The sequence below is a fragment of the Crocodylus siamensis genome, chromosome 8, assembly GCF_052110815.1.
Source record: "Crocodylus siamensis isolate JL-2025a chromosome 8, ASM5211081v1, whole genome shotgun sequence".
Lineage (NCBI taxonomy): Eukaryota > Metazoa > Chordata > Crocodylia > Crocodylidae > Crocodylus > Crocodylus siamensis.
This window is the reverse complement of record NC_143402.1, coordinates 20,655,423-20,666,502: the sequence shown is the minus strand read 5'-3', so window position 1 is coordinate 20,666,502 and position 11,080 is coordinate 20,655,423. Positions and strand designations below refer to the sequence as shown.

Here is an 11,080-nt window from a genome sequence, read left to right as displayed (position 1 = left end):
ATCCTTGACGAGGCTTGGGCCAGTTCTAAGAGACCGATTCTATCTAAGCAGTATTATAACCAGGGGAATGCTTGGAGCTTAATGCACTGAGTTGCTTTTTCATGCTGAACTAACTTCCCACCACCACTCTGACCCGCTACTGTTTAATAGCTTTTACTGGGCCTGACCCTGCCTCCTGGGTTGCAAATGGGGAAGCTATGTATCAACAAGTGATGAGGAGGAACTGTGCCCCATTGCGTATAGAGGGGTGGTTTCCAGAGGTAGACGGAGGTGAATTGTCTCTGGAGTGGCAGGTTAATCTATGCCAGCTGGTCAGAGCTGTAAAGGGGTCAAATGTTCCCACTTTAAACTTCCTCCCAATACAGAAACCCTAGTGCTGGGTGTGGGGGAGGAGCAGAGAAGGAAGGAGGTAAAGGGGCTGGGACAGGGCTGAGAGCTGACATGGCTGGAGTGGATGTGTTTTCCAGTGTTGACTAGTGCTACCAACTCGGGCAGTTCCAGGACTTGCCTTGCTTAGCCACCAGCCACAGGAAAATAAGAGGTTCAAAATGCTGTTTTCTGGGTGTGTTGGTGCTTCCTGCTGTGTAATAGGCACATGATGGGGCAGTTTATCATATGTTCAGAAGCAAAAGTTACTGTAAGTGTGATAGTTCCCTTGAAAGTCTCAGAATTTTTATGCTTTGTGTCTCATGACTGCTGCCTTTTTGCACTACTTGTTCGCCTAATGATTGGACTAATCAAGTGGCACCAGGAACTAGCCAGCACAGAGAGGAAACCTCAGAGTTCTCTGAAATTATACAGACTCCAGGAAGCATACCATTTATTACTGGGCTGCAAGTGCCATGAGCCAAATTCTGCTGTAGATCACATCTGTGCAACCCATTGACTTTATCTCAGTGTAACTACGAAGGTAGGATTCTGGATAGACTGTATGCTTGTGTCCATTAGAGAGCTCTGCTGCTTTGTGGGATTAAGTAAGCCTTCAGAAAATTTTTTTTTAGAAATGTTGATTAATTTAGATGGTCTATTGGTTGTAGTGTGTCCAGTTTGTATATGAGTTTGAGAGTGCCTGATGACCTGCAGGGCTCAATGGGAACAGAAAGGGGGTGGGAAGAACCTAGAAACAGAAGGATATTCCACACTAAAATGCTGTTTTCCCCTTTCAAGGTGGGGCTGTGACTATGCTTTCTCCTGGGACCTAGAAAAAAGAGGGACCTTCCCCTAGACACTTCACAGGAGAGGGAGGGACAAAAAATAGCAAAAATAAAGAATTTAAACTGAACACAGGGCTAGACCTTCAATTGATGTAAAAGGGTGCCACTATCTCAGAACTGCCCATTCAGAATACTGGAAGATTTGGCTCAATAAGTGTAGCAAAGACAGAAAGGGCTTAAAGATGATGCACTCCTTAGCTTCATTGGGGATTACTGAAGGTGAAGAGTCAAACCACTAGAATAATTGACTTTGTGCTGTTTTGCAACTGAATACACTGAATAAGGCAAGTGCTGCTCATGAGTCACCATTAGGGATTGGAAAGAGAAGATAGGGCTGGAGTTTGTGTTGCAATGTCTATGGTGTTTGCGCATAGGTTCACGTTTGTCGATAGCAGCCACTGATTATGTGTATAATCAGAAACATGAAATTCACATTGATCAGCAGTGACATTTATTCATATCCTTTGTGCAAAGCCTGGCTTTTCCAAGACCTCTTCTATGTACAGCTTAGTGAAAGAAGAAAGGAGTAATTAAATAGACATATATAATAATTGCACAATTTGCTACTGCTACAATTGTTGTAATGAGAGTTGGTTTACACCAGGAAAGAAAAGAGGGCTTGAATGTTCAAAAGCAACTAATGATGCTTGCCTTCTGTCTCAGTTTGCAGTCTTAGAGGGGATTCATTTTCCAAATACTTTGAAAATCAGATCCCTTTAAGATGCCTCAAAGTGAGTACACAAAACCTTGTGAGGCATCTTTGAACATAAGTCAATGATTAGATTTTCATCTGAGCTGGCTTTACCGTAGCTTCTTTAGCACAAGATGAGTGTTGCAGCCAAAGCAATAAGCAACATCTCTGGGAGATGCAGTTGGGAATAATTGGCTGACAAGAGGCTGACTTCTCTTAACCACAAGATTAATTATACCAAGGCTTCCAAAGGAAGCAATAAAAACTACACCCCATGATTCATTTATAATTGGACTGAACAGAGTAGAATTCATTGGCACTGATAATACTATATTTTCATAGGACAGAGGGAAAATGAAATAACTGTCCAGTTACTTTTGTAGAACTGGAAAGAAAAACTATTTTGACATGCTGATGAAGAAATGTGTGATTGGCGGTGCTGCTCCCAGTGTTATTGTGATTTTTCTCTACTGAATTTAGCTGAACACATTAAACTGCTGCCAGATAACTGTTCACCCACTAGTTGCCACTGTTACTCCTGGATACCAGCACTCTCTTTGGCTGCACATTGAGAAAATAGGGGCCCATGGCAAAATTCTCTACTTTGGTAACTCAGCAGGATGATGTTAACAGAAAACATGACCCTCTTTCTGTAGACGCTCACCATTAAAATGAGTGTTCCAAAAGATGCCTCTGAAAATGGACAGCTAAAGAAACCTGATAGTATGGGAGCTGAAAAGCATTCACTGGTTACAGCCATCCATGTCTTCGGTCTTTCCGGTTGATCTTCTCTGGCCTGGCTCCGTGCTGCTAAGCAAATGCCTCACTTGGGGTATTTGACAAACTGACACTCTGCCACACTGAGTGTCAAACTCAGCTTGTCAAATACACGGAGTGGAGCACTGCCTGGTCTTTGGAGGGCTTCTGTGCCGCCTTCGGTGACGTCATGTCCTAAAGAAAGAAAGAAAGGGCGAGCTGTTGTCAACTACAAGTTAGAATCCTTTAATCCCCATCCCCCCCCCTTTTAATTAATGTTGTTTAACTGAAGAGAAGGGGAATCAAATACACAGACATACGTTCTGCTGAAGAAAACGTAACTTGTATAGATCCAAGACCTGACAGCTGTATAGATGCAGCAGCAAGTGATGCCAAAGAATAAATGCTTGATGCCTGGATAGCTCAGAGGGCTTGAAACACTTACTGCATTGACACAGAAAGGTCAGTCATGCGCTCAGACTTGGGGTTTGGACATGTTGGGAAGACTAATGCCTTGCTAGATGGGCAAAGGGCCTATTAGAAAAGCAGTAGTTTAGCTAAAAGCCTGGAGAACGTACACTTGGGACAAATTCTGCACTAGATGAACATATAGGCAAACTCAGTCCTCAAGCTCAAGTATTTAATTTTTATTGTTCTAAATTTAGTTTAACAAGTCAAGATTTTCAAATTTAGGCCCCTTAAATGAGTTGCCTACAATAAATTCCCATTCAGGTGGTTGCCTACTTGTCTACACTGCCAGGCTAGCAAGGTACGTCATTAGGTACCTAAACTTAGGTATGTTAATTACCCCACTGACATCAACACTGCATGCTCTAAGTAGATTGCTGAACTGGGGTTATGGGTTTAAAACAGGGTTTGTGGGTGAAATTCTGGCCATGTTGAACTCGGTGGAAACTTTGCCATTTGATGTCAATGGAGCCAGAATGTCACACTTGACATTTAAGTGCTGAGCTGGCTAAGCACCCAGATTTGGAAGTGGACACATGAGTTTTGAATATAGTCCTAGAATCCCAGCTGAAATGGGCATAGAGACTCTGCTGCCTGTCAAAGCAATGGGAGGCTTGCCATCAACTCCACGCACTAGACTCCAAACTTACTGAGTCCGGTATGACTACGATGAAAAAGCAGCCTCATAGATTAGCAGCCTTTCTGCCTTTTGAAAAAAAATCTACTCTAGTAACAGTCCCAAATGTACTTACTAGCAGTCTATATTACAGTGCGGCCAAAGCCTCTCACAAACTAATAATGAACTTGCTCAAGAATGACCAGCTGGAGCTCTATCCCACTTTCAGAATTAAACCCTTTCTTTCGTTTCCTGCCTGCTGTCAGATACCATCTTCTCCATCGCACCACAAACAAGCAGTTCTCGATCCAACACACTCCACATATGCTAATAAAACTCGAAGCCATGATGCTGCCTTCGTTCCTCTGTACGCAAAACCATAGTTGCGGCCTACTCACCTTAATCCCTTTAGGAACAATTGAATGGGTGGTATGTTGAAAATAAAATCTGAATATCACATCTGAGCAAGAAAATGTATTGTGGAGAGAGATGTGTGAGCGCTCAAAGGAGACTGGCAATTCAGAATGGGTCTCCCCAGATGTGGTTGTTGAAATTGTGATGCTATGAAATTCTACAGGAAAATCTTTCTGCTTTGGAGAAAACTATTTTGTGTTGTGCCACTTCAGTGTCATTCACATGCTCTGTGGGTAAGTCCAGGCACAGCCTATTTTTACAAAAGATACTTTCAACTGCCTTCACATTCCTCTGATTTTCCTTTCACATGATCAGAGATGCTGAGTTTCTGAGAGTAGCTGGACTTTTTTTGATATCCAGTGAGAAACAAAATGGAAATGCCAGCCATAGTTATTTAAATGAAGACCTTTAAAGGAGAAGAAGATGAGATTAAGCTGATTGATGTTAGCAGCAAGTGTAACGGGTAATCTAGTTGGCCTTTTCCACCTCTAACTTCTAGGATTCTGTTATATGACACTGATTTTAGTGTCCTGCCTATTATGATTTACAGATGCAGAAACCTTCCAAGGGGTGTGGGTTTTTTCCACATGTATAATAAAAAACAGCCCATGTTTAACATTATTTTTTATACTGGCCTTCTCTAATGCTTTTCTAAGCAAATGAGATTTAACAGCCAAGAACAGCTTCAGCTGGAAGGATTATGTTCACTCTGTGCAGCGTCAGCACAAAGTCTAGGCCACTCTTAAATTCCCCTTAAATAGTTAAGTTAGACTTGAGCGAGAGAGTCTGTGTGCTGCCTTTCTGCAGCAGGCCAGACTCCTCAAAATGGCTAAAAGGAAGAGGTTTTTGGCATGTGTCTTCACCTGTATCAGACAGCTTGGATTCAGTGGCACTGATGCATCTAAAATTATTCCTGTAAACAACTTCAGATTAATGCTTGCAACATGGTTACACGCTGTTGGCCTCACACCACTGGGGTTCTCTTCCTAGGTCTGACCCACTCCCCACGTCTTGGTCTTCCTAACTTTGCTCACCTGAGTAATTGGGATATCAAGCTCAGAGAGATTTGGCTTTAAATAATAAGTGCAAAACTCCTTACAATCTGCAGAGATTATTATACAATACAAGCACATTTTTTAATTACTATATTTTAGATGCTATACAGTGCTCAGCTGCATTTGGTCTGTTAGGGGTGAAAGAAGAATGAACTCTTCATTAAACTAATAGCGACCCCAGTCCTTACTGGTGCAAATCAATACAGCTCTTTTGGCTTTAATACAGCAATGCTGGTTTGCACGAGATGAGGATGTGGTCCTGAATTTTGAGAAGGCTCTTGAAAGAAAAAAACTGACAGTGCTGCTTCTGCCACTACAGTTTTAAATACTCTCTCCCCTTGTGGCTTTTAAAGAGGAAAAGCACAGCTGCTTGAAATGTTGCTGTCAGCAACAGATAAAGGGAGGGTCATGCAGAGAAGATAACTGTAGTGGAGAAAGAAGGGGACGTGTCCCCTTGCCCCACCTTGTGGTGATGGTATCTTGTTGGGACAGGGCTCACTATTTTCAGTGCTTCTGCTTTTGAAGGGCAATAAACAGTTTGAAGTAAAAGCTTTTTGTTAACAGAGAAATGGTATTTTTGTGATCAATTTGTTAATGTCACAAAAGTCCTGAGGTGTCAGCTACGTGTGATCCCTCTCCAGATTTTTACAGGATTCCCTAATCCCTCTGCCATTAGGGATGAAATTAAAAATGAACTGTAAGCTGCACATGACCCAAAGCCTAACAAAGGGGTCTCCATGTTGGTTTGCTGCTGTTTTGAATTTTCAGTGGAGATGTGAGCTTAATCTAACACTGAGCTTCCGTTAGTGCTAGCTGGACACTAGAAAACCTGGATATAACTGGGCTACATCCTGAAGCCTTTATCCAGTCAAAGCTTCCCTTTATTTCTCTCAGTGCCTGTACACTGCTCCCAACTCTGTGTTGTTGCTGATCACTGTGTCTACCCAACTAAAAGAAAATAGCATTTGACTCACTGCACTCAGTTCCATGCCCCAGGCATGTTCTAAAAATTGGAACTGGACACCAAAGCCTTTCCAGTGAAGCAATAATCTTGGGCTGAATCCACATCTTGTTTGCTGTGGTACATCTGTAGATGTGGAGCAGACAGTTAGTTAATAATGTAAAGACAGCAGAACAGCCTGCATACTGTGCCCAGGGAATTAATCACTTTGGCTTTTTAACTAACAAATGGCACATCTGCTTGCTTAGCTCATGCAGGGTAGGAAATGCTCTGCTCTTTCAATGAGGGTACTGGTGCTGAAGATGCTTTGCTTCTGAGGCTGTTAGATCTGATTTAGGAGAGAATTCTCTCAGCTGCAAAATTGAAATCACTTGATTTCTGGGAAGAGCTGAGTAACAGGAACCCAGAGCTCTCCAAAAGGCACATGACAGCTTTCATTGCACACTTGCAATGAGGCACCCACAGGCAGATGGTGCCATGCTGCACATAAAATGATCTCTCCCCATTCTAGAAAGCATGGGAAGCCTCCATTTTGCTTGCTAAGGGCATTGTGGTGGCTTTTTAAGCTGTGGCTCATGTAGAAGACTGTGGGGGCGTCTACATGAGATGCAAAATGAGCAGTAGACTAATTCAACTGCACATTAGTGTGGCAGACAAAAACTGTGCTCATACGCTAATGCACAGTACAATTAGTCCACTATGAATTAGCATCATCAAAAGAGTGTGAGCCTAGTGCCAATTATGGTGCATTAAGTTAGTACCTGTTATTTCGGGGCATGTGTAGATGAAACAGGGGCCTTAAATTGAAGCGGTGGGTTTTAAAAAACACCGCTTCAGTTTAGGGTTGATTAAACCCATGTGTTGTGCACACCCTGCTGACTTACCTGCCTCTCTGGCAGGGAGGGAAGGGTGAGCTGCCAGCGGGTGGAGAGGTTCCTGGGCTGAGGGGGAACTGGTGCTTCTCTCCACAACAGTGGTGCCCCGCCTGCTGGCACCCAGCTCATGTGGTCCTGGGGGGCACTGCAGCTGTGGAGAGAAGCACCAGGCCCCCATGCAGCTCCGGGAGGCAGGCTCGCAAGGGGAGAAAAAATAAAATCAGGCTTGTCAGCTTTCCCAGGCTGCCTGCAGGGCTTCCTGCAGAGCTGCAGAGCTCCACAGAGACCGGTGCTTTGCTCTGCGGCTGTAGGGGCAGCAAACTACAACTCCTTGGAGGAATTTTAGTTTGCTGCACCCCAAGTCATTTAAGGTGCATTATGCCACTGAATTTCCTGCAGTGGCTGGAATTATCGCGCAATGTGCCACAAAGGCGTGCAATCACCGACACCATTAAAGCGGTGCAAAAGCATTTAGCCCGCTTTAGTGTCGAGCACACACGCCTCTCATTTTGTCTACACACAGCCACAGATATTAAACTTAATGTGCAGTAATTATGGCACATTAATGAACATGTAGACACACTTGCTGTGAAGCTACAACCTGCCAGCCAGAGCTCTTGGAGGAGCACTGGCTTCAGGACCCCTGCTGATGCAGCCTCCTTGGGGAAGGGTGCTGCCAGCATGCTATAGCAATGTACGATCCTCTCCAGCTGTGGGGTAGGAGGAGGACATGGTCCTGCCCTCCACCTCAACCCTCTCTGGAATATTCCATCCTGTCCATGGCACTACTAAGAAAGAGAGAAGTAGTTAGGCATGTCAGTCTGAATTCAGGCAGAAGGCAAGGTAGATTTGCAAGTTATAGTTATCCTATAAGGTACAAATCCCCCCTGCCTAGTTCAGTAACAAAAGAAGGAATTAATTGTAGGTCACTGCCTTATTCTACAGCAGCAAAGCCAACCCTCCTTGCTCAACCCAAACCAATTATCTGAATGTCCCTTCTGCCCACACACTATTTTCTCCTGGTATCCCCTGCCCAGAAACCCATGTTGACCCCTTTCCTTTTCTCCATCTTCTGCTCCAGTAAACATCTTCATAATTGCCACTTTTTCAAGGAAACAATTAAAGCATCATCCTGCAAACAGTAATCTAGCCCCTGAAGCTGTGCGCACCCCTGCCTTCTAACTTGGGTTCAACATCCTTTGAAAGCAAAGCAGAGTAACATCAGTATGGATAACCTCAAAGAGCCACATGATCACATGCCCTTCACCTTCTCTCCATCCACCCTCTTCCACTGTTTTCACCTTAACTTAGGCTGCAAGCAGCAAGGAAGATGGTTGGTTCACCTTTGTACAGCACCACGCATACTGTACAACACCCTGCCATATAATGGAGGAAAATAACACATCATTCATAAGGGTGTTCAGTAAAATAATAGGGCCGAACTCTGATAACTCTTACTTTTCTAGAATAGCACCTTAGTGACTGCTCTGGGACTGTTTATGGGGTATTGTACTGCTCAAAGTAAGGATATCAGCAGCTCATCCCTAGTGCCAGGCACAGACATTACACTTCTACTGGTATAAGTAATCAGAAACTGGTCTATACCTGTAACAGAACAGAAGTTTGGCACACATGGACTGGTTTAAAAATGGGTCTAAGTTTTGCCCACCCTCCACCAAAGGGTGAATGTGTTTTGTTCACTATTGCTGTAAACTATGCCGCTTCCAGACAACTGTGTAACTTAAATTCCGCCTCATGTTTCTTGAATATCTGTACTTAGCCTTTAAGTTAGATTTTTGTGACATACTGTGTATTCGTGTTTTCCTGCCTCACCTTGCAGAGCTATCTACGGCAGAAGACTATAGATTATGCGCACAGACAAGAGAGCCAATTCATAGTGTATTAACTTAACCTAAACTTTAGGAATGAACTCAGACGGAAAGTTCACCCCAAACTGAGAGAGATGCAAAATCTGAACTTGGACTTGGTAGCTGTCTCTGCAGCATTACCTGTGACTGAAAAGCATATGGACTCCCAGCCTTATTGGCAATGCAATTCTAAGAATGGAAAAGGAGACAGCTAGGAGAGCAAGAAACCTCTCCTCAGGTCCTTTGACAAGGCAGGAGATCAGCTAGAGCGCCAAAGTAGCCTGAGAAACGGGGTCAGCGGCAGCGCAGTTGACACAAGTTTGTATTTCTGAGAAAAGCAACCTAGAACTACGTGATATAATACTCAGTACCGTGCGCACCTCATGTCCCTGTGGCCAGCTCCCTCCTCCAGACTCACCTTTTAGCTTCAGCCTCCACCCCGCCTCCTCCACACTCCTGCTGGGCTCTGCTCTCTCAGCCTCCACAGGTAACTTTTCAGAAAAGAGAAAAGGAAAAGGGAGATTAGGGGGAACCTCTTAGATCTAAAAATCATTTACACAGAACTCGAGAAAAAGGAACTAACTCGGATTCATGCTCTCTAACCTGCTGCACAATCTTGCACTCCCTCCTCCATCCTGCATCACCTCCCCCACTATTTTTTACTTGCAGTCAGCGCTATTCTAGGCTTAATTTAGACTGAAACCTTCCCAAGTCCAGCTCAGCTTCTTTGTTCTTAGTAAAGCACCAGGCATGGCTATATAAACCTATGCAATCACTCACAGTTGCTCCACTTAGAATCAGCAAAACATGGTTCCAAGTACAGAAATCCTGGGGAAAACTAGGCAGCATCTTTATCCATGTGAGGAAATAAAGCCAAAAACATGCAAAGACCAGTGAAAAAGTCAACCCCCTGTCCACATGCCTGAACTATACTGCCCTTCTGTATGCTTTTCCCTTGGAAGGAGAGATTACACTAGTCCTCTCATTAAAAGTATTCACCCAAGGCAAACCCATTGGGAGCTGGGCAAAGAAACTGGCTTAGCCCAAGTTGTAAACTGTGGGAACAGAGACAGAGAAAAAAAACAGGTGCTATCAGAAGGGGTGTGGAGCACCCAGTCCTGGCAGATATTTGGAAGGATATCACAGGATCTCACTCAAGAGGGACCTCTCTCTGAATGATTTGGTCAGAGTGAGTGCTGCTTCATACCTGAGTGCCTGTGCTCCTGAGCTGTGCCCATTTTAGCAGATCTTGGGTAGAGAAGGGAGGTCGATGGAAAAAGGACACCCACTATCCCAGGTGAGAACCCATCTCCACTCCTTTCTGCCACCCCTTGTCACAACATAAAAGAGAGTAAAGTGAGGCCAAAGGGCCAGCAGTGTACATACCCCACCTCTGGCCATGCTACCAAAGGGGCTGCAGCCATGCGGTGCTGGGTCAGACTCTGGAGGCCTGCCGGGGGACTCAGAGAGCAGAGAGAAGCAGAGCAGTGGGGCTCAGCTCAGGAAAGGAGCTCGTGTTTTAAGGGGCCTCTCCTCCTTCAAGAGGAAGCTGAAAATGGGGAAGATAAGGCTGAGGTTAGATAACAGGAAATGTCTGGATGTGAATGACAACATGTCAGCGTTGTGAAACCCAGCGGCAGCAACAGCAGCTCCTGGCTTTGTCCCTCTTACTGGGTGCAAACACAAGCTGTCACTACCATAAAGCCCAAGAGAGTCCATGTAAACCCTGCAGAGGCATTTCTAGACTAAGACTAAGACTACCCCATGGATTAATATAGATCTCCATGCATTCAGGCTAATTTCCCCTTAAAGAAAAGCATGCTCAATACAAAGGACCTCAGGGGCAGCTCAGTGGCCTCTTGCTTTTAAAAGGAGAAATTCACTTTAACTAATGTTAATTGACTACACTGACCTGAGGTTGCTAAAAAGCCCATTTTTTTAATCGGCGTTCAGCCTCTGGCTGCCCTGTGGCAAAGTTGGCAACATGCACTCAAGATGTAGAGGGTTAGAGGAGCAGCGGGGGGAAAAGGTTGAAAAGGTAAAAAGCTTGGTGGGACATCAACTGCCAGATAGCTTTAGTCTTAGTTTTGAGGTCCTCTGGAGATCTCCTTTCTTGAGAAATTTTGACCCCTAACTACTTATGGACCTGAGCGAAGAAACCA

The 11,080-nt window shown here is 44.4% G+C and overlaps 1 long non-coding RNA gene across 1 annotated transcript; it reads right to left on the bottom strand.

Moving 5' to 3' along the window:
* Positions 1-1,648: 1,648 nt before the first annotated feature.
* On the bottom strand, positions 1,649-10,453 carry LOC149858177 (uncharacterized). The gene is made up of 3 exons (XR_016443977.1): positions 10,305-10,453; positions 9,337-9,409; positions 1,649-2,856 (listed from the first exon to the last, which is right to left on the bottom strand). It is a non-coding gene; the product is annotated as an uncharacterized LOC149858177 (long non-coding RNA).
* Between the last annotated feature and the right edge of the window lie 627 nt (positions 10,454-11,080).